This window comes from Ipomoea triloba, chromosome 4 (genome assembly GCF_003576645.1).
Source record: "Ipomoea triloba cultivar NCNSP0323 chromosome 4, ASM357664v1".
Classification (NCBI taxonomy): domain Eukaryota; kingdom Viridiplantae; phylum Streptophyta; class Magnoliopsida; order Solanales; family Convolvulaceae; genus Ipomoea; species Ipomoea triloba.
The window spans coordinates 21,674,805-21,700,895 of NC_044919.1; the positions used below are offsets into that span (position 1 = coordinate 21,674,805).

Here is a 26,091-nt window from a genome sequence, read left to right on the forward strand (position 1 = left end):
CCCAAACTTAATTTAACACCAGAACTTATTAATAATAAGAGAAAAATACACAATTAACTAAATATTATCTTATTAATTCTAACAAAGTTATATTAAAAATAATAAAATAAATAATGTTTATCACGAGTGCATGTGTTGACACAAATAATTGATCGCATAAGAGAGATCAGGCTTCGTCACAGTCAAATATTGCAAAGCACCATCAAGGCTCCTGTACTGAGTAGGATTATCAAACAGAGCATTAGACATCTCAGTTAAGCGAGCTGTAGAAACAAGTGTAGCAAGAGACTTACAGTTTACTATTCCAGCACGATTGAGAATATTAGCCATGTACCTGCGCTGAGAGAGAATAAAACCACCATCAATTCCAAGAAAGAAATTCGGAGTATCAAGGTCACATATCTTAAACGTAGAGGTCAAACGCTACAAAAGCTCAGAAACAAGTGACGAGTCACTACCTATCACGAGAATGTCATCAACATAAACAAGAATAAACAGTTGAGACCTAGCAACAGACCGATGAAACAAAGAAATATCGGTCTTAGAGGCCTTGAACCCAACCGAAAGCAGAAAGTCATGTAAGCGCTTGAACCAAGGCCGTGGGGCCTGCTTCCGACCATAGAGAAAGCGCTGAAGAAGACACACATGATCGGGAAAACGAGGATCAATATACCCAGGCGGCTGCTCATATATACGGTGTCCACCAAGCGCTCGTTCAAGAAAGCGTTGTGAACATCCAGCTGACGGAGAGTTCACCCACGAGATAATGCCAAAGAGAGAAGAACGAGAACCGTGGTAAGCTTAACCACCGGGCTAAAAGTATCGAAAAAATCTTCACCTGTAACCTGATTAAAACCCTTCGCGACCAACCCCGCCTTAAACCGCTCAATAGACCCGTTGGCCTTTCTCTTTGTACGGAACACCACTTACAACCCACAATGTTCATATCCGGTGTGGCCGGGACCAACCGCCAAGTCTGATTGTGAAGAAGCGCATTGAACTCCTCATCCATGGCAGTATGCCACTCAGGGTAAAGAACCGCCTGAGAATAACAAGTAGGACCCTCACTAGCAGCCAACAACGCCCGTAAAGGCGAAGAATGCTCCATGTGACGTAGACGACATAGGATCGAAGAACCAGCAGCCCAGGGCTCAATAGAGGTCGTAGGAGGCATAGGCAAAGACGCAGTCACGGGTGAAACAACCAAAGAACCAGCACCCTAGGCTCAATAGGCTGACCATGGAAATCCTGCACAACAGAAATACTAGCCAAAGGAAACACATTCTCGTCAAAGTGGACATGCCGACAAATAAAGAACTTATCCATATTAAGGTCCATGCATCGATACCCACAAAAATACAAGGGGTAACCTAGAAATACACACACACAGAAGACTAGAAAGCAAACTTGTGTCGATTGTATGGCCGGAGGTAAGGAAAACACAAACACCTAAAAATCCGGAGGTGAGAATAAGACGGGACAGATTGAAACAATTTTTGAAAAGGACTGTCCATTTGAATAGCAGAGGACGACAAATGATTAACCAAGTATACAACAGTTTCAAAAGCATAGTTTCAATACTTTAACGGAACAGACCCTTGAGAAAGAAGAGCAGGCCAGTCTCTACAATGTGCCTGTGTCACCGCTCAACTAGCCGAACTAACACGGGGTAAAGCAAAACGGGAAGATTTCCCTAACTGACAGAACGCACATAAATGAGACGAACTAACATCAAATTTATTAACTGAGCAACTATGTAACACTTTATGCAATACCCAAAGATTCAGGTGCCCCAGACGATAATGCCAGACACTAAATGGAGCACGGGCGGATAGAAATGCAGTAGGCGGCGACGAAGACACAGGAAGACGTAGTGTGTATAAGCCCCCCAAACTCGGCCCTCTAAGCAAAGTGGTTTTGGTGACGATGTCTTTAATCACAAAAAAGGAGGGGGATAGAATTCAAAGACAACATGATTATCATGTGCAAACTTTTGAATAGTAAGTAATGAACTAGACAATTTAGGAACAACAAGAACATAAGATAATCTAAGGGACCTAGGAGCAGAAACATGGGCATGACCAATACGAGTAATCGACAAACCTTCGCCGCTACCAACCCGAAGAGAGTCAATACCATGATATGACTCAATGTCCACCAAAGCATCCTCTGTAGGCGTAGCATGGTGAGTAGCCCTGGTGTTCGGAAACACGACGTAGAAACAACAGAATCGCTAGAAGGTAGTGCGACATCTACGTGAACATGAGGGGAAGACGACGCCTCAAAATAACGTCGATAACAGTGCACTACTGAGTGTCCATGACTCCTGCATATTTGGCAACGAGGACCGCAGCCTCCGCGACCAGTCTGCCCAATATCACCCACAATGTTGCGACCACCACCGCACCAACCACCGGCATCACCAGACTGCTGGCCTCCACCTGCACGCCGTGACACCATAGCCGTTGGCTAGGAATGCACCGCAGGTAGAACATCATCACTGCAAATAAACTGTTGAGCACACAACATATTAGAGAGCTAGGCAATGGTCACCGGAGAACCGGTAGTAACCAAGGAAGATGCCATAGCCCGGAATTCCGGTTGCAAGCATCTGAAGATGTACAGGTTCTGCGTGTCTAGCGTCACCGGCTGCCCCGCCATCGCGAGCTCCTCCCCCAACACTTTCGCACATCCCAGGTACTCTGTAGGCGTGTTGTCACCTTAGCGCAACTCCTGCAACTGAGTAAGAAGACCAAGAGAGCGAGCCCGAGTCACCAACCCAAACGCGTTCTCAATCTCCTTCCATAGCGAGTGCGACGTGGCGTGGCCGGGAGCAAGGTAGAGGACTTCCTCTGAAAGTGATGCCACCAACACGGATAGAACCGCCTGGTCTTATTGAACCCAGGCACTTGTGGTAGAATCGTCGACCGACGCAGCACCTCTTGTAGCAGCCACCGGTGAGGACGGGCAAGGTTACGTGCTATCGACGTACTTGAGGAGACCTTGACCACGAAGAAATGGCAGAATTTGAGCGCGCTAGTAGAGGTAATTCTTGGATGAGAGCTTGAGCGAGACAAAGTGATGAGCCGATGAGAGCAACGCCAGAGCAGGCACTGGTGGAACCGGAGACATCGTGGTAGTGATCGTTCGCTTAGAAGACGCATCGGATTGCACATTGGAAGCCATCACCAGAATCGTAGATAGCGTATGATACCGGATGAATGTATTGTGTATATCATTAGAATAGGAATACAATAAGTACATAAATACAAATAGAATAACACATGAACTAGAAGTCTAGGAAGACTAAACTACGAGAGTCCTATTAATTGTGTTCGTGTTAAAAATTTGAATTCGTTAACCTTAACGTATCATGTCCGTGTTTAGCTTTATCGTGTCGACACGTTAACGACTCGTATACACGAATTGTCAGGTCTATACTAATGACGGACTACCTCATATATAGTTATAAAACCAACATAAAGGAATTTTAAATTTGAAAATCGAATATATGAAAAAAGAACAAAATTAAATTTGCAATAGGTAGTACTCGGATACTACCCGTAGGCCATAAGCCATAGTACCCTGCACTAGCTAATTTGGAACTAATTTATGTATTGTCTTAAAAAGTTAAAACGAATGAAGGAGAACCTGGAATCGTAGATATAATAGTCATCTCCATAAACGGCACGCAACGATGTACACATTATTGTGTATAATAGTCTTCTTGGTAGCATGTATATATAAGACTGCATTCTTCTTTTTAATTACAATTCAGAAACTTTTTCCACACCTTCATACAATATTGTTTAGACATTTGTAAAGCAAAGATGTACACATTATTGTTTACCAAAATAAGATTCCTTTCTTTAGCAAGGATACAAATTAAACAAGCCAAGGCAAATCAATTCAAGACATTGACGCAAAGCAATATAATCTTTAGTACATTCATAGTCATCATAGTCACTGTCAATGTCTAGAAACACACAACAATCCTTAACACATTTCTTATTCCTTCAAAAGAATTAAAACCACACTCATCAGCTCAATTAAACAATCAAGACAAACAGAAATTCAGGAAGAGAAGTTGTGCAAGAAATTCAAAATGTGCGTGTTGATTTCATGAGGCTTTTCTTCATGGATGAAATGGCCAACACCTTCCAACACCACCACTTCCTCTAACAAGGGCACATCTCTCTTTAGGCCACCCTTGTGTATATACTCCTTGGCACCAGGGGCATTGTAAGTAATGTCCAAATCACCCACAATGAACTTCACTGGTACCATCACCTTTGCTCCAGTCCAGGCTGCACTCAACTCCCAATTCATATCTAGTGCTCTATAATAATTCATTCCACCGCTGAAACCTGTCTTCTCAAACTTTGAAGTGTAGTAATCAACATCATTTTCTGACAACCATGAGGGCAATTCATGGGTTGAGCCTTCAAATAGTTTGCCTTTCGGTAGGTAAAGTGGATTGGGACTGTCGTATGTTAAGAAACATTGAAGGACTTTCTTAGTGCCAAGTACAGCAAACTCACCCTCTATCTCTCCACCCTCCTGCAACAACATATAACAAACAAAATTCAAAAGGGCCCATTGTTTATATAGAAGACAAAGATTAAAATTAAACAAAAATACTTTTGTATGAGTTCAAGAGAAATTTAAAATTTTTCAGGCACCTGCCAATCGAACAGAAAACGCAATTTTATTTCCTTATATTTGCATAGTAACCAGTGCCATATGTCAAATCTACACTGACAGCACGATAATGCATTACATGCCCCTTCTGACTTTCGTCCAATAGAGTGCAATTTTTTGTTGATTTGCGTATTAACAGAGTTTTTCTACCAAAACAACACGCAATGGGACCAATTAGAAAAGCTAATTAAATCACAAAAGATTTAAGTCATAGACTTATAGGTCCATTAACTATTATGCTTTTTTACTCTTGATATTACTAAAAATTTATCTTTTTAATTCTAAAATATGTCGCATTTTGTCTTAATGAATACTAAAAATAACACATTCTCAATAGTAAAAAATCCAATTTGATCATTTTTAAACTAATAAACCAAACATTAAATAAACACAATATTAAGGGATACAATATGAAATTAACCTTAACTATATTGTCTGCACTAGTTTAGTGGTCATCCATGTCTAGTATGAACAACTTCAAATAAAGAGATAATTTGTCTTTTGTCTAAAATCTAAAAATATAATAAGTCTAAATCCAAGTTATATCCTTAATGTATGCCCGTATTTTTAATATTGACATTTTTGTACATTGTGTTTTTAGAGTTGTACTATACATTTTTTTGGACAATAATATCCCTACTGTTATAACCCCCATTATCTTTTTCATTATTGTTACTATACACATGCATCCACAATATCTTTTATTATATTCTTCAATGGTAAAATAATATATTTAGACACTATATATTGAAGTAATATAATAAATAAATTTGATTTCGTCTAGAATTTAATTAGTAAGGATTTGTTAGTTATTTTCTAATTTTATGAAAGCAAAACACTTATTATAATTTTATAATTTTCTATGTATTATAGGTGGTAAAAAAATAAAAGTGAATCATTTTTAATAATCAAGAATATAATCAGATTGGGTTTCCCTCATTAAAATATATAAATATAATCAGACTAATTTTAAACTTGAAAATCAAATGTATATATAGAAAAAAAAAAAAGAACGAAATTTGAAATTAAAAATCAATAGTGGTACTCAGCTATAGTCGTTATCTTATGAATCATAATCCACGCATGTGGACCACAAATAAAACTTGCAATATTATTTGTCTTAAAAATTAAAATGAATGAAGGAGATGAGAACCTGGAATCGGCAGATATAGTAGTCATCTCCATAAACGGCACGCAACGTTTGGAGTGGCTTGCTCTTAGGATTTCTTGGAGTGAAACAAACGCTCATGTTCACCAAAGCTTTCACTTTATCGGGCCTATACAAACACAGAGCCCAAGCCATCATAGCTCCCCAGTCGTGTCCCACTACGAACACCTTCTCTTCATCTTCTGCCGCCACGGCGCTTATGAGCGCCACCAGGTCACCCACCACGTGGAGACTCGTGAACTTGGAAGGGTCATCGGTGGGAGCTCCGGTGGTGTCGCCGTAGCCGCGGAGGTCCGGAGCTACGGCTCGGTAGCCCTGCGACGCTATGAAAGACATTTGGTGGCGCCACGTGTACCAGCACTCAGGGAAACCGTGGAGGAAGAGAACCACCGGACCTTGACCGGCTTGGGCGACGTGCATGTTTATTCCGTTCACACTTACGGAAATGTGTTCTATTCCTTCCATATCTCTCTCTCTCTCTCTCTCTCTCTGCGTAAATCTTTCTTATCGTGTGGGAGGTTAGATGTAAACAAGCACTTAATTAGCTTTAATTTATAGTACAGATCAGAGCATCTTTGTTTTATAGTAAAACGAAAGTAGTAGTTCGGTCAGAATGATGGATGGTTTAATTGGCGAATAACTAACAATTCTCAAAAAAGCAACAAATCAAAAGCAAAACCAAACAAAAACGTAACTGTGATTTCTCTTTAATTTGGTCAAGCTGGCAATGTGAACGAGTCTCAACCCCCCCCCCCCCCCCCCCNTCAATGGTAAAATAATATATTTAGACACTATATATTGAAGTAATATAATAAATAAATTTGATTTCGTCTAGAATTTAATTAGTAAGGATTTGTTAGTTATTTTCTAATTTTATGAAAGCAAAACACTTATTATAATTTTATAATTTTCTATGTATTATAGGTGGTAAAAAAATAAAAGTGAATCATTTTTAATAATCAAGAATATAATCAGATTGGGTTTCCCTCATTAAAATATATAAATATAATCAGACTAATTTTAAACTTGAAAATCAAATGTATATATAGAAAAAAAAAAAAGAACGAAATTTGAAATTAAAAATCAATAGTGGTACTCAGCTATAGTCGTTATCTTATGAATCATAATCCACGCATGTGGACCACAAATAAAACTTGCAATATTATTTGTCTTAAAAATTAAAATGAATGAAGGAGATGAGAACCTGGAATCGGCAGATATAGTAGTCATCTCCATAAACGGCACGCAACGTTTGGAGTGGCTTGCTCTTAGGATTTCTTGGAGTGAAACAAACGCTCATGTTCACCAAAGCTTTCACTTTATCGGGCCTATACAAACACAGAGCCCAAGCCATCATAGCTCCCCAGTCGTGTCCCACTACGAACACCTTCTCTTCATCTTCTGCCGCCACGGCGCTTATGAGCGCCACCAGGTCACCCACCACGTGGAGACTCGTGAACTTGGAAGGGTCATCGGTGGGAGCTCCGGTGGTGTCGCCGTAGCCGCGGAGGTCCGGAGCTACGGCTCGGTAGCCCTGCGACGCTATGAAAGACATTTGGTGGCGCCACGTGTACCAGCACTCAGGGAAACCGTGGAGGAAGAGAACCACCGGACCTTGACCGGCTTGGGCGACGTGCATGTTTATTCCGTTCACACTTACGGAAATGTGTTCTATTCCTTCCATATCTCTCTCTCTCTCTCTCTCTCTCTGCGTAAATCTTTCTTATCGTGTGGGAGGTTAGATGTAAACAAGCACTTAATTAGCTTTAATTTATAGTACAGATCAGAGCATCTTTGTTTTATAGTAAAACGAAAGTAGTAGTTCGGTCAGAATGATGGATGGTTTAATTGGCGAATAACTAACAATTCTCAAAAAAGCAACAAATCAAAAGCAAAACCAAACAAAAACGTAACTGTGATTTCTCTTTAATTTGGTCAAGCTGGCAATGTGAACGAGTCTCAACCCCCCCCCCCCCCTCACACACATATGACCCCACTTCAAAATGTGGTTCTAATGTGAGTTGAATACACATAGCCCGCCTGACAGTATTATTATTTTGGAGTTAATATATCCATTGATCCTCCGAGTATTAGCGATATACCAGTGGTGGTCCTTCGTCTTTAAAATGACCGGGACTCGTCCTCTATCTTTTTCAAAATAACCATCCATGATCCTCTCTTAGAAACGGTGTCAAACTGACGTTAAAAATGAGGGTAAACTTGTCATTTTCATGTATTTCATGTTTAAATCTATAGTTTTCGCCCACTTCTCAACCCTAACCTCAAGTTTTCCAGTTCTCTCGCAAATGGAGGCTTCGTATGGCAAACAATTACCTTATAATCCTTCTTAGATAATCCATCTTGATTCGTAGCTTCACTGGTTCGTCGAGCAACATCCTCGTCAACACACCACTTCAGTGTTGGCAGCCAACTTCGACAAGAGGGAGGGAGAGAAGAGGGGGAAGGCATCACCACCGCCAGATTGGTGACAGCTTTGGATACTCCCTAGCTCCAAATATTGTAGATCCAACTCTGACATTTGTACTGCCCATTTCAATTGCAAGTTTAAAGTCACCGGACATGCCCATTGACAGCTCACACTGCTCTTCAGCTATTCCAAGTGCCTTGCATACCTCACTTCTACAGTTTGCTAATGTCTTAAAATTCTCAGGGGTCGAAGTATAGTCAAGCATTCCTATTGTCATCAAGCCACGGAATTCAAGATTCGGGCAGCTTGAACTAATGTGTTTGACAAGGTCCACACACGCAGATGGTTCAACACCATATTTAGTTTCTTCTCCACTTGTATTTATTACTTGAACGAAAACCTTCAATGGCTTCCTTCTGGAAGCTGTGGAGCTTTGTCGACGAGCTCTTGGACATAATTTTCACCGAAATTACGGTGGCGAGAGTCGTAAACTTGGCAGATAAGGGAGGCTGGCTTCGTCTTGCTCACGGCAACCACCCGAATCCGGTCGGATTGGCGGTCGCAGCATTCGCCAGCCTGCTTCACCCGTTGCAGAACCGATCGTAGCGCCATAGATGTCACGCCGTCTATGGCGGAAGAGGCCATTCCTGATGCTGACGGTTGTGGTGAATCTTCCTTACCTTCTTTCTCGATCTTTCTTGTTACTGTTCCTACTGCTTCTTGGTTGTTCATTTGGGCGAAGGAATTGAATTTGGGGGAAATTCATCCATGTCAATACGTCATATAGCTTAAAGGATTAAATAATTGTAATACCAATTTTGCCCTCAACAATTAACGTTCAATTGACACCCAACCTAACGGAGGACCACGAGTGGTTATTTTGAAAATGACAGAGGACGAGTCCTGGTCATTTTAAAGACGAGGGATCACCACTGGTATATCGCTAATACTCGGAGGACCAATGGAGGTATTAACACCAATGGAGGTATTAACTCTATTATTTTGTCATAAAACTGAGGCAAATTTTACTTTAAACCATAGTTCAAAACAATTTCTCTTAATGAAAAGAAACAATATTCGTTTCGTGTAATTTAATTCTGTTTATATATATATATAAACAGAATTATATATATATATATATATATATATATATATATATATATATTAGTTTTATTTTAGGACAACTAAAGTTTTATTTTGTTTCAAACAAAAGTTTCATTTGACATTATACATACAGTAGTCATATTGCAGTGAGATCTTTTTTTGAAGAAACTAATTTAAATTAATTATAATTTAATTACGACTTCATTTGGATAATATATACTCAAATATATGAAACTATTTTTCAGTTTCATTTTAATTATATATTACAACAGAACTAAAGTATTATTTTGATATAACTACAATTTAATTTGTCAATATACACTCAATATGTGAGACATGAGACATATTATTCATTTTCTTTTTATACATATTGTAGTTTCATTTCAGCAAAACTAAAGTATCATATATTTCAGTTCAACTATAGTTTTAATTTATTTGACAACATACGCTTAGGGTCACACTTGTGTGAGACCGTCTCACATGCAAATGTCATACTTATATGTGCAAGACCGTCTCACATGCAAATGTCATACTTATATGTGCAAATGTCATACTTATATGCTCAAATATAATACTATGTACTAATCTGAAACACAATTTTTGTTATTTATAAGAGAAAAAGTATTACATTTTTCATAATAAGTAATGTTGACAAGTACCCTTACTTATAAAGGAAAATATAATACTTTTGAGAAAAAATGTAATACTTTTAAATCGAAATGTAAAAGTATTATATTTTCCGTTAAAAAAGTATTATATTTACCCTTATAAGTAACAAAAATTTTATTCCTGATTAGTATTACATTTAACCATATAAGTATGACATTTGTGCGTATAAGTATTAATTACATTTTCATCTTGATCCAACCCAACCCGTCTCCACGGTGAGACGGTCTCACACAAGTTTTTACCATACACTTAATATGTGAGATATATTATTGAGTTTCATTTGATAATATAAACACAATATGCGAGACAAGTTACTCAATTTCATTTTTGATACACTGTAGTTTCATTTTGTTCTGAACACACCAAAAATACGAGATTAGTTTTATTTTGTTCTGAACACACCAAAAATACGAGATTTGTTAAAATTTAACGATTGGCACCATTTTCGGATCATGATCGTACTGTATTACAATTGCTAAAGATATTGTTTAGCAAGTGAAATTGTAATTGATTAAATATTAAATTTTGCGTCACTAAAAAATAGAGACATTTCTTTGAGACATAAAAATTTATTTTTAGAGTAAAACTACTCAATAACTCAATTGCATTTCTTAAAAGTTTAATTAATATGTGAATTTTATTAAATTTATTATCGAGTTGGGTAATCATAAGTAGCAAATAAATATAAGGAATTTTATAATCACATAAGATATCAACATTGGTATGTACCAATCGTTATACCCTGCACCACGGTGCACATAGCAATGTGCACCACGTACATAAACGATGTCGTTTCGATGTTAGTGGACGCGGACGCGAATGACTACAGGGAATTCATAATCTATAATACACATAATCATTATCTATAATACACAGAACGTTTGCCTAGAATACACAGAATGTTTGCCTAAAATACACAGAATATTGACACAAAATACACAGATGTTAGTGGACGCGGACGCGAATGACTCCAGTGAATTCATTATCTAGAATACACATAATCATTATCTAGAATACACAGAACATTTGCCTAGAATACACAAAATATTGATACAAAATACACAGAATTCATCATCCTAGCATTCGAATGCACAAACACATCACAACCTATGTTAATAACATAAATACACAGAATATTGGCACAAAATACACATAACTCATCCTCCTAAATTTCTCAAAAAAAAAAGAAAAACTCATCCTCCTAAACATTCGAATGCACAAACACATCACAACATGTGTTACTAACATGAATACACAGAACGGTTGTCTTGAATACACAAAACGGTTGATACACAGAATGATTGCCTGGAATACACAGAATATTAACATAAATACAGAGATTGGCCGAAACGGGAAACATGATTTCCAAAAAAACGCGCGGTTAATTTACCATGCTCAAAACGACGTCGTTAAAAAAACGCGCGGTTAATTTACAATGCTCAAAACGACGTCGTTAAAAAAACGCGCGGTTAATTTACAATGCTCAAAACGACGTCGTTTACGTACGTGGTACACATTGCTATGTGCACCGTGGTGCACAGTATAATTTGCCTGTATGTACACTCCGGGAAGCCGTGGAGGAAGAGAACCACCGTACCGGACCTTGGCCGGGTTGCTTGGGCGACGTGCAGTGCATGCTTATTCCGTTCACACTTAAGGACCATAAGATATCAACATTGGGGGACCATGCCTATTTTTGTATCCCACTCAAAAAACCACCTCAATGGTGTTTATGACTCCGGAGATGTGTTCTATTCCTTCCATATCTCTGTCTCTGCGTATTCTTTATTATCATATGGGAGATTAGATGTAATATATGGATCACTTCTTATCTGTAAAGTGAAAGCAACTTAATTGCGTGCCACTGTTTACCAAAAAAGGATTCCTTTCTTAAAAAAGCTAAGAAAAAAAGAAAAACGCACATACAAGCATGCAAGTATGGCAAACCAAAACATTGAAGCAAAGCAATATATCCTTATTAATAACATAGTAATCTTAGTCATATTCATTGTACGTCCAGAAACACACAATGCAACAATCCATAGTGGAGTACATTAATTTCTTACTTTAAAATACCACGTACTGCACGCACAATAATTAACCAATTCAAAACATCAATTTCACAATTAAGAATCCTAAACGGAAGAGAAATTCTGCAAGAAGTCGTAGATATAAGTGTTGATTTCATGAGGCTTTTCTTCATGGACAAAATGGCCTACCCCTTCTAACACCACCACTTCCTCTAATAAGGGCACATCTTTCTTTAGGCCACCCTTGTGTATATACTCCTTGGTGCCAGGAGAATTGTAAGTAATGTATGTCCAAATCACCCACAATGAACTTCACTAGTACCCTCACCTTTGCTCCACTCCAGGCTGCACTCAACTCCCAGTTCAGATCTAGTGCTCTGTAATAATTCATTCCAGCGGTGAAGCCTGTCTTCTCAAACATGGAGACATAGTAATCAACATCATGTTGGGATAACCATGAAGGCAAACTTTGGGTTGGGGCTTCAATTGGTTTGCCCTTTGGTAATTTAGGAGGATTTGGGTTGTGGTATGTTAAGAAACGTTCAACAACTCTCCTGGTGCCAGCTACAGCAAATTCATCCTCTATTTCTCCACTCTCCTGCAATAACATTATACTAGTGTTTTACCCGTGCGGTGCACGGATAAAATTTTGTTATTATGAATTTAAATAAAAAAAATTAAAAATACAAATATATTAAAACGTACAATATAATAATATAACTAAGAAAATTATACTTAGAAATTAAAAAATGTACATTTTAAATTTTGTATATGTGATTTTAAACTTTAATCAGACACATTTTCTTATATAATTGTGTAATACAGTGTATATACAAATAATATTTATTAATATGTATATATGTAAATTCTATAATATAATTTCTGTAATTATAATTTATATTGATATATTATAATTAAAATAATTAAATTTAGAAATTTAAAAATAGCATTTTAATTTTGTATGATTAATATAATGTATAAGTATATGTATGTATGCATTTTTTAAAATATAAATACTTATGAATACACATTTTGTTAATTTTATAATTTTATTCTTAATATATTTTATATTTTATTAATTATAATTAAGAATATTACATTTACAAATTAAAAGAATTTAATTTTTAAATTTATATGGATTAAGGTAGTCCCTAACTATATTACATATTTAGACAAATTTTTAAATATTTTTGAATTTTTAATTAAGAGTATGAGTTTAGACATATTTTAAAATAATTTTTTTAATAAGTAACCATTGTAGTAATTTATAATTAGCGTGTATAATTATGTCAGTAATCACAATTCTATAAAAAAAAAGTGTATATATTTTCATATTGTACAAAATACTATAAATATAATATATGTCTACATAAATGGATAAAAAGAGAAATTGATATTTTTTTATTATATAGATATTTATAAATATTATATAATTTTTTCTTTGCATGAAAAAACATTCTTATTTTAAAATTTTACATTGATATCTGAGTTTTATTTTGATATCTACTTTGGTGATATTTTAAGCTTTGAGCAACACTTGTGTGAGACCATCTTAGGGGTCACTTGTGTAAGACCGTCTTAGGGGTCACTTGTGTGAGACCGTCTTAGGGGTCTCAATCCGTAAGACGTACCAGATCTTTGATTAATAGGTCGGGTCTTTGACATCGTTAATTAAAGATCCGACCCGTCTCACAGATTGAGACCATGAGACGGTCACACACAAGTTTTTGCCTTAAACTTTTGTTTGTTATCATAAATAGTACTCTATCTGTCCCATTTTACCTATCATATTTACTATTAATTGGTCAAATCAATTCTTTCTTTATTGCTTATATTCTTTAATAATTTTTTATTATTTTTAAATTTATTTTTTTGTGTTTAATAGTACTTTTAATGTAGTTTCTAAATATGTATAAATTTTATATATTAATGCTAAACTTAATATTATGAAAAATTAGATTAAAAATAACTTCAATCAATCCTCGTTAAACGAATCAGACAACCAAAATGGGACAGAGGTAGCAATAGATATCTGGAAACCATTTAGTTTTGTTTCTAAATATTTTCCAACCCCCGTATGAAACGTTTGAAAAAGAATTATTTCAATTGTCGTATGTAATTAGATTGATTTAATATGATTGTATGTTAATTTAATACATTAAAATAAAAATATCAATATAGGTGTTATTTAAAATTTCTTAATTAGAACTTTTTATTAATGGTATATTTTTATATATTAATTTTATTTGTATATAAAAAAAAATTGAAATTAAGTTGAAAAAGAATATACTGAGTATTAGTTTAGTGTACCTTAACAGGGTGTTTGGTTGGAGGGAATTTAAATTCCATTCCCACTTAATTCCACCTAATTCCGAAGGCAACTAAATTCCTTTGTTTGGTTGGAGGGAATTGCAATTCCGCGGAATTGCAATTCCCTCATTTTCATGGAATTAGAATCCCATGCCCCCCCTTGGGATTTCAATTCCATGAATTTTAGGAATAAAAAGAGATACTCCTAAGACAAAATTACACTTCTCTTTTTTAACCTAAAATTGATGTCTGAACTTCTCTTTTAGTTAACACCATGTTTTATCTTGTTTTCTCATAACTCTTAAATATTTAAATTTGATATGTGTATATAACGTATTTATCTAAATTTTGAAAAGCAAAATTTTTCTATTTGTGCGTCGATCTATTCAAAATACATGTGCAGAATTGTTCAAAATAGTGATGGAATGGCGTGAGTTGTGTAAATCTTTATATGCAGAAATTTTGAAAGCAAATTTTGAGTTGCCTAAACTTTGAAAAGCACATTATGTACATCTTGGTTCCTGGATTAATTTTGATGTATGTTGAACTTATGAAGCTTAACATTTGATGAAGTATTTGCATGAAAATTAATTACAATATATCTAGTTCAAGAGATATGGTAGATGAGTGGTATTTGAATTTATTAATATGTTATATTTTTTGTGTACTTGTCATTTAATAATAATAATAATAATAATAATAATAATAATAANAAAAGAATATACGGAGTATTAGTTTAGTGTACCTTAAAAGTAGACCATGATTCATGGTATGATAAATATTTTAGATAATTATTACTATAAATTAAATTAACATATATAAAATTTTTATAATTATTTAATTAGGTAAGAAATGATTGAAATTTCAAATTTCAAAACAGAAGTAGTTTTTTAAGATGAGCGGAAAACAATACTTATGTTATATATATATATATATATATATATATATAGATGATTATGTAAATCTATGTTAATTTTAATTATATATTGCAATAGTATTTTAAAAAATCAATCTACAACATTTTAAAAATGAGCCAATATTATATTGAAAATGAATATAATATAGTGATTTAATATAATTATATGTTAATTTAATACATTAAAATAAAAATATCAATATTGGTGTTATTTAAAAGTTTTTAATTAGAAATTTTTAATGATATATTTTTATATATTAATTTTATTTGTATATAAAAAAATACTGAACTTAAGTTGAAAAAGAATATACGGAGTATTAATTTAGGGTACCTTAAAAGTAGACCATGATTAATGGTATGATAAATATTTTAGATAATTATTACTATAAATTAAATTAACATATATAACATTTTTGTATTTATTTGATTGTTGGAATTTTTAAATACTATAATATACATCATATAATAATTTGATTGTTGAAATTTTGTTTTTGAATATTATCATGAGAGAAATTTAATTACGTACATTAACATAATATAGTAATATTTTTTTAATACTATAATATACATCATATAGTAATTTGATTGTTGGAATTTTTATTTTTTTGAATATTATCATGAGAGTAATTTAATTACGTACATTAACGTAATATAGTAATATTTTTTTAATACTATAATATACATCATATAGTAATTTTTTTTGAATATTATCATGAGAGGAATTTAATTACGTACATTAACATAATATAGTAATATTTTTTTTGAATACTATAATATACATCATATAGTAATTTGATTGTTTGAATTTTTTTTTTGAATATTATCATGAAAGGAATTTAATTACGTACATTAACGTATAGTAATATTTTTTTTGAATACTAAAATATACATCATAGTATAAGGAATACTATAATAGATGCCTGAAATATAATTAAAATAAAAGTAATTTGAATGCTATATATTTCATTAATAAATAAGGAATCCAGGAATGGAATTGAATAAAGAATGGAATCATAATTTGAATATTTTGTCAATTTTAGCCATAAATAAGGAATGATAAGGAAGGCTAGAATTTCTGATAAGGAATTATTATATATTATTATGTTGACCGATTTCAAAATTTTTGGACTAAAATGAGCGAGAAAGCTAGTATTTCTGTTTTAATATATATATAGATAGATTAGCGCATATATATTACCGAGAAATATAATGAAAGAGGTTGGACAAAAATATGAATTTCTGTAAAAGTGGATAAAAATACAGAAAATAGTAATGGCCTGGGTTTACCGTTTTTGAAGCATTTTTTTCAGAAAAATAAAGCTTTTCCTTATCTCAAGTATAAAGCACTGAGTTCCGTACCTAAGTCTATGTATGTATATCTCAAGTATATATATATATGTATGTATGTATCATTGCGGATTGTTGAGAAATTTCCGGCCGCCAAACACGTAGGCACGGATCAGATTATATTTGCACCAAATTCGTATATAGTTTGACATAATTATTAATTAATTTAATAATATAATAACAATAAAATAGACTAATTTCAAGTATAATCATTGGATGATAATTAGAAGTTATTTGCGATTATTTTCTATAATATTGTTAATTCAGTAATTAAATAAAAATGCTAGTAATGTGAATTCATAGCGATTACATTAATAAAAAACATAACATTACATTAACATATCATAAAGAAAAGAATACAAGAAGTCGTGTTCAAGTTGGGACACAATTATCTATTATGGTTTTTTATCTGATAATTTCCTCAACGGGGTGACGATATCTCCCATAGTCCATTTCATTTTGAAACCTACTCCTTTATTGTTGTCCTTCATGATTTTGCGGCGCACATTTGAGGGTGGTAGGGTAATTACCCTACTGTTCCGATGATTCTCTTTGGTTGTCACTAGATAGAGGTCACATGCACAACACATTTTATAATAGTTTTAAATAAACACGATATGAAAAAAGGAGTCTGGGACATTTCTCTTGAAATGACATGCTGCTAAGATGTGCACGTAAGGCAAGCCGTCTACTGCCCATTCACCGCATGTGCATGGGCAGTAACCTCGTAAAGCTCAATATGGTTATTATATGGATTAACGGTGGCAGTGTACTTGAATTTTCCCCGCACTGACATCTCTTTAGAAATATTCTTTGGTCAACTTTAGCTGAATTGTAGCATTAACTCCCCGCTAGTGTGCCTATTTAAAAACATAGCAACTAACTTTTTGAACGTTAGCCGAGCAATAGCATTTACAAGTAACATTCGACAACCCTTTAATGTAGTATTGAATGATTATGAGCTATTGGATGGTATACATAATACCAAACCTGTAACCACCATCGTAAGACAATGCCGATAGTTGCTTTGGGATTTCGGACAAGTATTGGTAAGCTTGGGGCTACTGATCCTCTATAACCCTCATTGCGTTCTGGTATTCCAATCTTGTTACCGCAACACTCGCTTCCCAGATTAGTGATTTGAGCTTCTTGGTTTTGAACTTCGTCATGACATTACTATGGAGATGTCGTAGGCAATATCGGCGGTGCACGCGTGACGGATGTAATTATGTCAAGGCATTAGATGTGACATCAATGCCTAGGTGCCTGTCCGAAATTATGCATATGGACTCATGTGTTACTAGTACTTGTAAAAACCAAGTCCAACTATTACCATTCTAAGAATTGACAATAGAGTACGCCAATGGCAAAAGTTCTTTGTTTCCATTCATACTCATAGCGAACACCAAATGTCCTTTGTATTTACCATATAGATGTGTATCGTCTATGGTAATTATAGGAAAGCAATAACCAAAACTATCAATACTTGCCTTCAAAGCCCAAAATGCGTATTTGAACTCACAGTAATTAGGATCCGATCCCTTGCTGATAAATGTCAAAATGTTCATGTTTTCACATTGCATCTAAGTTTATTTTCCTTGTCATTTGTTATAATTTTACCGAAAATGTTCTCATTTGATTCATTTGTGTGTTTAAGCCCAATTCTTGGTGATTTATTAGATGAATTAAATGATTTTTGGAGCATTTGGGATGCATGTAGAGTCAATGGGAGCCAATGAGAAGCTATGAAGATGGGGGAAACACCTCTAAGAGAGCCAAATTATGGTGTTTTTAATGGTCTTGGTCATTTGGACAAACAGAGGAAAAATTGGAGCAAAAGAGCAAGAAGTTGAGATTCCCGCACAATTCGTCCATTTCTCGGTTTGTTGATCATATCTTTGCGTAGAAATGTCCAAATCAAGTGATTTTTATATCATTGGAAAACTAACTTGAAGGGCTACAACTTTGATGAAGATCACAAACACTAATTCAAAAGATTCAGGGGTGAAAATAGCCTAGAAGATGAACAATGTGCGCAGAGTGCACACTGCCTGCTGGCCACGGGTCTAGCCACGGCCGTAGCCACTAGGCAGTGTGCCTTCGTTTTCTGGCCACGGGTTTGACCACGGGCGTGGCCACACCCGTGGCCAGCCTTCCTTGCTTGTATTTAACCCCGTTTTTAGCCATTTTAACTCGGTTCCAACCCATTTTAGAACCCTAGCTTCTCTCTTTTATTTTCTTTGATATTTTTTTTAGGTTATATTAGACTTATATTTAGGTTCCTAAACATTTTGAAAGCTTGGATTGAAGCGTTTAAACTTGGATTTCAAGGATTTCATATCCATTTTCACTAGATAAGTTCTTCTTTTCTTTATTTCATTTCTTGCAATTTTACTTTCTTGTTTTATTGCTTTGATCTTTATCTTGTGTTTGTTATGGAATTCCTTGTTGATTATGAATCTTTTGATATTTTCATTATGCTTATGTGTGATTAGTTCTCCTTGGAGGGAGGTAGGGATGTAGGCTAGGTATTTGATTGATGATTTTGAATTAGTTAATGAAAGTTGAGACTTGACTTTGATGTTGTTGATTGACATGATTATTTGAGTCCCGATTAGGGAGTGACAACCTAGTCTAATTTCAAGGAGTTGATCAACCATACTTCACCTTTGAGAAAAGGGGGGTATGTGATGTTAAGAACATCAAGTGTTTGATGAAATAACTCTTAGACATTCTTGAGTCATGAGAATGTCCTTGAATGTTCTAGGAGTGTGGAATGATCTTGAGAAAGGCTTCCCTATTGTTATATGACATCTATCATCTTTTGGTCCCCAATTTGGTTTCTCTATCTTGACCCACCTTTAATTCCTATCTACTTCCACTTTCTTATCATTTGTTTTCATTATAGTGTGTGTTGTTTGATATTGTGTTTGTATCCAAATCACCCCTTTGGTTTGGCTAGATTTCCATGAGGAACATTAGTATCTTATGCTTGGAATACTAAAGCTCTACTCCTATCGCCAATCCTTGTGAGAACGATATCCGGTGTAAGGATACCCTCTTACACATCCACTCACCCGAAAGACTACCTCATCACTTGCTGACCCTGTTGTTTGAAAGTCAATAACTGACCCTGGGTTCGTTATCACTAGTGATTGCAAATATTTGGACAAGTCATCGTATCACTTATCCCATTCGCCGTAAATGTTTTGAATCCCTATTTAACGGGCGTTCCAAGCTTTCTTGTATAACACAGTGATCCTGTGCTTGTCTTTCACATCTACTTGGATGTTCTTGACCTTGTACCCAAGATAAGCGACTAATTTTTCTGAGTAAATCAACTATGAATTTGCTCGTGCAATTGCAGTCATCGCCATGGCCACTATGGTTGTAATCCACCCTACATGTGTGTGTAAGGCAATATTTTTTAATGATCCACTCCGTGTTAGTGCCACACATTTTACTTGCTGACAATGACCAAAAACATGGTTGCTCATCACTATTGTTGTGCAAACAAATTGCTTTCCAACATTTGTGATCCTTGAATGCTGTTTTGAATTGCTTCTATTCCACTATATTGTGCAAAGACACGACTTTTTTCAATTCCTTGTATCGATCAAATATCATGACAACTTGTAAAACATTTTTTATTGGACTATACCAAGACGTATATTCATCATGCTCTCTGTACCTGACCCAAATGAGAAGCCGGCATAGTAATATGGAATAACGACATTTAGAATGGGAGCTTTGCCTCTTCGCAATGGTTGTTGAGGAGTCATCTCATTTTCGTCTACCTCAAGGGTAAATGACACATTTTGAGACATACTTTGGTTTTCACCGTCTGAGTGATTAGTACTTGATTTTGTCTCCTCCTCGCTACTGGAAGTGGAAGAATCAGAATGTTGTTCCGTTTGAGCACATTGTGATAAATTAACAAATGGTTCTGATGAGCTACAAATGTTATAGCTTGAACTCCCACCCCTTACTTTGTCCACTAGAAGGTATGATAAATAATTTTTGTCATAAGCATCTACACGTCCCGACAATTGTGTCAACCTTGTTAATAAGCCCATGAAGCTTGTATTCGTTGTTGTTGTGGGTGTTACTGTAACATATAGATACAATTCCCCAAAACGTGACTTGTTACTGACAAAAGGGTATTGCACGTGGAATAAACCTTGTTCAGTGGACAGTACAATCTCACAGTTAACTCCAATATTGTGTCATAAGATTCCCACATAGGTATAGTGAAAACCTTTATAGGTCATACTCTACATGAGAAGAAGCTATTCAATCTTTCAATACTTATATAGAGCAATATTCTTCCAATGTGTCATCTGCCACAAGAAATGACAAATCAACAACTACTTCAACCTCTATTGCAACTGTTGAAATGATAGAGTAACTACGTGTTGAGTTGTTGCATGAAAATAATGATCATGATTTGAAAATTGATGCTATGTTAGAGGAATTTAAACATATATTTTTGAAGTAAAATTTAATATGATTTATTTCTCATTTTAGACATTTCAATTCATAGTCATTTCACTCATTGCATCTTCAGCGAATATATTTGTTTTCAAGAGCACATGTGATTGTGTGTTCCCAACTTTGTGTTTTAAAAGTGAATAACAGCCAAAGACCTTGTGGTCTAGTGGCACCCGATATCCCGGTTTACACTCCCACATGGATGATGGGAGTGGGTTCGAGTCTCAGTGGAGGCAACTGTTGCTCTTTGTGCTTCAGTAGGTTGAGAAAGTAGTTATGAACAGAATGAGAACGAGAAAGATTCGGGCGGTAGACGACTTGAGAAAGTAGTTATGAACAGAATGAGAACGAGAAAGATTCGGGCGGTAGACGACTTGCCTTGCAAGCACGTCTTAGACGAAATGTCCTAGAATCCTATTATCGGATATGTTATGCAGTAGACGACTTGAGAAAGTAGTTATGAACAGAATGAGAACGAGAAAGATTCGGGCGGTAGACGACTTGCCTTGCACGCACGTCTTAGACGAAATGTCCTAGAATCCTATTATCGGATATGTTATGCAGGTGACCTCTATCTAGTGACAACCGAAGAACATCATCAGAACAGTGGGGGGGGGGGGGGAAATTACCCTACCACCATCAAATGCGCACAAGTTGAGGACACAACAAAAGAGTAGGTTTCAAAATGAAATGGTCTAGAAATGTCCTAGATCCTATTATCGAATATGTTATGCAGGTGACCTCTATCTAGTGACAACCGAAGAACATCATTAGAACAGTGGGGGGGGGGGGGGTAATTACCCTACCACCATCAAATGCGCACAAGTTGAGGACAACAACAAAAGAGTAGGTTTCAAAATGAAATGGTCTAGAAATGTCCTAGACTCCTATTATCGAATATGTTATGCAGGTGACCTCTATCTAGTGACAACCGAAGAACATCATCAAAACAGTAGGGGGTAATTACCCTACCACCATCAAATGCGCACCACAAATTGAGGACAACAACAAAAGAGTAGGTTTCACAGTAGGGGGTAATTACCCTACCACCATCAAATGCGCACCACAAATTGAGGACAACAACAAAAGAGTAGGTTTCAAAATGTAATTACCCTACCACCATCAAATGCGCACCACAAATTGAGGACAACAACAAAAGAGTAGGTTTCAAAATGAAATGGACTATAGTAGACATGGACAAAGTGTCCCAAGTTGAACATGACTTTTTGTATCCTTTTCTTTATGATATGTTAATATAATGTTGTGTTTTTTTAAGAGTTAATGCCGTATGAGGTCCTCTGAGTATAGTGGTTTTGTCACGTTTAGTCATAAACTTTCAAATTGACTACTCGTGGTCCTTCGACTTTCAAATTGTCACCATCTGTGGTCCAAGTAACCACCCATTGTTCTTCAACTTTCAAAATTTAACCAACTCTGGTCCTCAGGACCATGACTGGTTAAATTTGATAGTTGAAGGAACATGGATGGTTAACTTGGATCGCGGATGGTAACAATTTAAAAATCGAAGGACCACGGGTGATCAATTTAAAAATTTTGGACTAAACGTGACAAACAATATATTTGGAGGACCCTTGATGGTATTAACTGTTTTTTTTAATATAATCGCTATGAATTCAATTCACATTACTACAATTTTTATTTAATTACTGAATTAACAATATTCTAGAAAATAATCACAAATAACTTCTAGTTATAACCCAATGATTATACTAGAAATTAATCTATTTTATTGTTATTAAATTATTAAATTAATTAATAATTATGTCAAACTATATATGAATTTGGTGCAAATATAAATACCCCTTTGGGACACATTGAAATGGTGGAGCTCTGATCTAGATTCTCTTGCAATAATACTATCACCCCATCTTAATATCTTTTTAAACTTGTTTTACGGTTGTGTTGGCCTGCAGACTGGCCACCCCGTGACCCTGAAATCAACACACACACATATAATCAAAAATATAATCTATTTATAATTTTCTGTATCATAAGTAGTAAACAAAAAAAAAAGTAAATCATTTTTAATAATTAAGAATATAATCAAATCGGGTTTCCTCGTTAAGAAAGAATATAATTGATCATGGGCTAGGGGAAATCAACAATGCAATTAGCCTAACAAAAAATGATGGGTAGTTTAGATCCGTGCTCATACAACGTACTTGGTCTCGAGACGCGACTAGTCAACGGTGACAATGTGGAAGAAGGAATTAAATGGTGATCACAAGATTATAGATGTTTTACTCTACTATAAATATCCGATTACCATGAGACTCTTTTAGGTATATATTGCATTTCTTCTACTATAAAGGTCATTGTCAATGGGGAAAGAGAGCACAATTGTACATGTATAAAATTAATTACAAAAATAGTGATTTTTACTATTTGGTGTCTACATTAAAACTATTGTTTTTATTTATTTTTCTCTCTCAATTAGGTTTTGTTAACCTTATGATTGACTAACTCATAGTTATAACTTATAAAACCAACATAATATAATTATATATGAGAAATTTTAAATTTGAAAATAAGATGTACAAAAAAAGAAAGATATTTGCAATAAAAAATGGGTAGTACTCGGATAGTACCCGTAGGCCATAGGCCATAGTACCCTGCACTAGCTAGTTTGAAATTAATTTGTGAATTGTCTTAAAAAGTTGAAATGAATGAAGGAGAAGCTGGAATCGGCAGATATAATAGTCATCTCCATAAACGGCATGCAACGTTTCAAGTGGCTTGATTTTAGGATTTCTTGGAGTGAAACAAACGCTCATGTTCACCAAAGCTTTCACTTTATCGGGCCTATACAAACACAGAGCCCAAGCCATCATAGCTCCCCAGTCGTGTCCCACTACGAACACCTTCTCTTCATCTTCTGCCGCCAAGGCGCTTATGAGCGCTACCAGGTCACCCACCACGTGGAGACTCGTGAACTTGGAAGGGTCATCGTTGGGAGCTCCGGTCGTCTCGCCGTAGCCGCGGAGGTCCGAAGCTACGGCTCGGTACCCCTGCGACGCTAGGAAACACATTTGGTGGCGCCACGTGTACCAGCACTCAGGGAAACCGTGGAGGAAGAGAACCACCGGACCTTGACCAGCTTGGGCGACGTGCATGTTTATTCCGTTCACACTTATGGAAATGTGTTCTATTCCTTCCCTATCTCTCTGCATAATCTTTCTTATCATGTGGGAGATTAGATGTAATTAAGCAGCTAGCTTTATAGTACAGATCAGAGCATCTTTGTTTTATAGTACGTGAAACGAAAGAAAGGAGTAGTCCCGTCAGAATGATGGATGGTTGAATTGGCCAATAACAATTCTCAAAAAGCAAAACCAAACAAAAACAGTGATTTCTTTATGGTCAAGCTGGCAATGAGAACGAGTCTCAATCCACATTTATCAGGATAGACATGATCGACACCACATTGAAATGTGGTTCTAATGTCAGCTAAATACGCATAGTCCGCCTGACATTTATATTATTATTATTATTATTATTATTTTTCGTCATAAAATTAAAGATATTGTTTATCTCTAAGAGTAATACTACTCAATTGCATTTTTTAAAAAAATTTAATTAATAAGTTGATTTTATTAAATTTATTATCGAATTGGGTAATCATAAGTAGTAAATAAATATAAGGAATTTTATAATCACATAAGCTAGATATCAACATTGGTATGTACAATCATGAAGCAAAACAACATTTTTTTAAGATAAAAAATTAATTTAATAATCAATTTGGTGAAGAATTAGGCTAGAGATTGGTCATAAGTGTACTCAGTTGTAATATTGTGGACCATGGTCCAAAAATGGCACCGCTTCTTTAAGTAAAGAAATAGCTGCCATCACATCTTAATGGAGTTCCGTAAATGAAACTACAGTTCATCTCAAATAATATTGCATCACATTTATTTTTATTTTATCAAATGAAACTGTATTTATATCAAAATGAAACTGTAGTTGTGTTGAAAGGAAACTGCCGTGTATATAAAATGAAATTGAATAACAGTTTCACATATTTGAGTGCATAATGTTGAATGAAATTGTAGTTATATAGAAAAGAAACTATAGTTGTATTGAAAGGAAACTGTAGTGTATATAAAATGAAACTGAATAATAGTTTCATATATTTGAGTGTATAATGTCGAATGAAACTGTAGTTACATTGAAAAGAAACTGTAGTTGTGTTGTAAGGAAACTGTAGTTTGCATTTTGTTCACAAAAATAGTCAAAATAGGGTGTGAAAAGTGGTTTAGAACTAGAGATATCAGCCCACTACCTGAGCCTCGTCACTAGCAATCGTTATGATCTTACTATTCATCTTGGTCAGGGTATGGAAAAACCTTCTATATGTAAGGATAGTATGTGTAGTTGCACTATCCACCAAGCACAATGTCGATTTATGCTCCATTGTTTCGACAGTAATACAATTCGTAGTGTTGTTATGTGGACACGCCAATATATTCAATCACGACATTATAATAAAAGAAATATATATTGTCACTAAAACAAACAAAAACATATTCATAAAATGCCAGAAAATAAAAAAACATCCATAAAATACCAAAAAACAAAAACATTCATAAATAGCCATAACGTGATCACACATGATCACCATAATCCTCAAGTTCATACTTCAGGAGATCATCATCATCATCACTTATTATCGCATTTGCTTCAGGCAAATTGGTATTGACATGATAAGATTCATTCATTCTTTAACCATTGCTTGTCATCTTTCTTCTTCATCCTTTGATATATGCTTTAACCAAATACCTAGGTGTGCGGCACTTACCAGACCAGTGCCATTCACATCCAGACCGATAGCAAATCTTCTTCTGGCTAGAATTTTTCCTCGATAACCCTTGATCACCCTGTTTCTTGTTTTGGGCCTGAAAGCCAT

At 35.1% G+C, this 26,091-nt stretch overlaps 2 pseudogenes; both read right to left on the minus strand.

Annotated features, from left to right (window-relative positions):
- Window positions 1-3,792: 3,792 nt before the first annotated feature.
- LOC116015984 lies at window positions 3,793-26,091 on the minus strand (annotated as a pseudogene).
- On the minus strand, window positions 8,128-9,025 carry LOC116017175 (annotated as a pseudogene).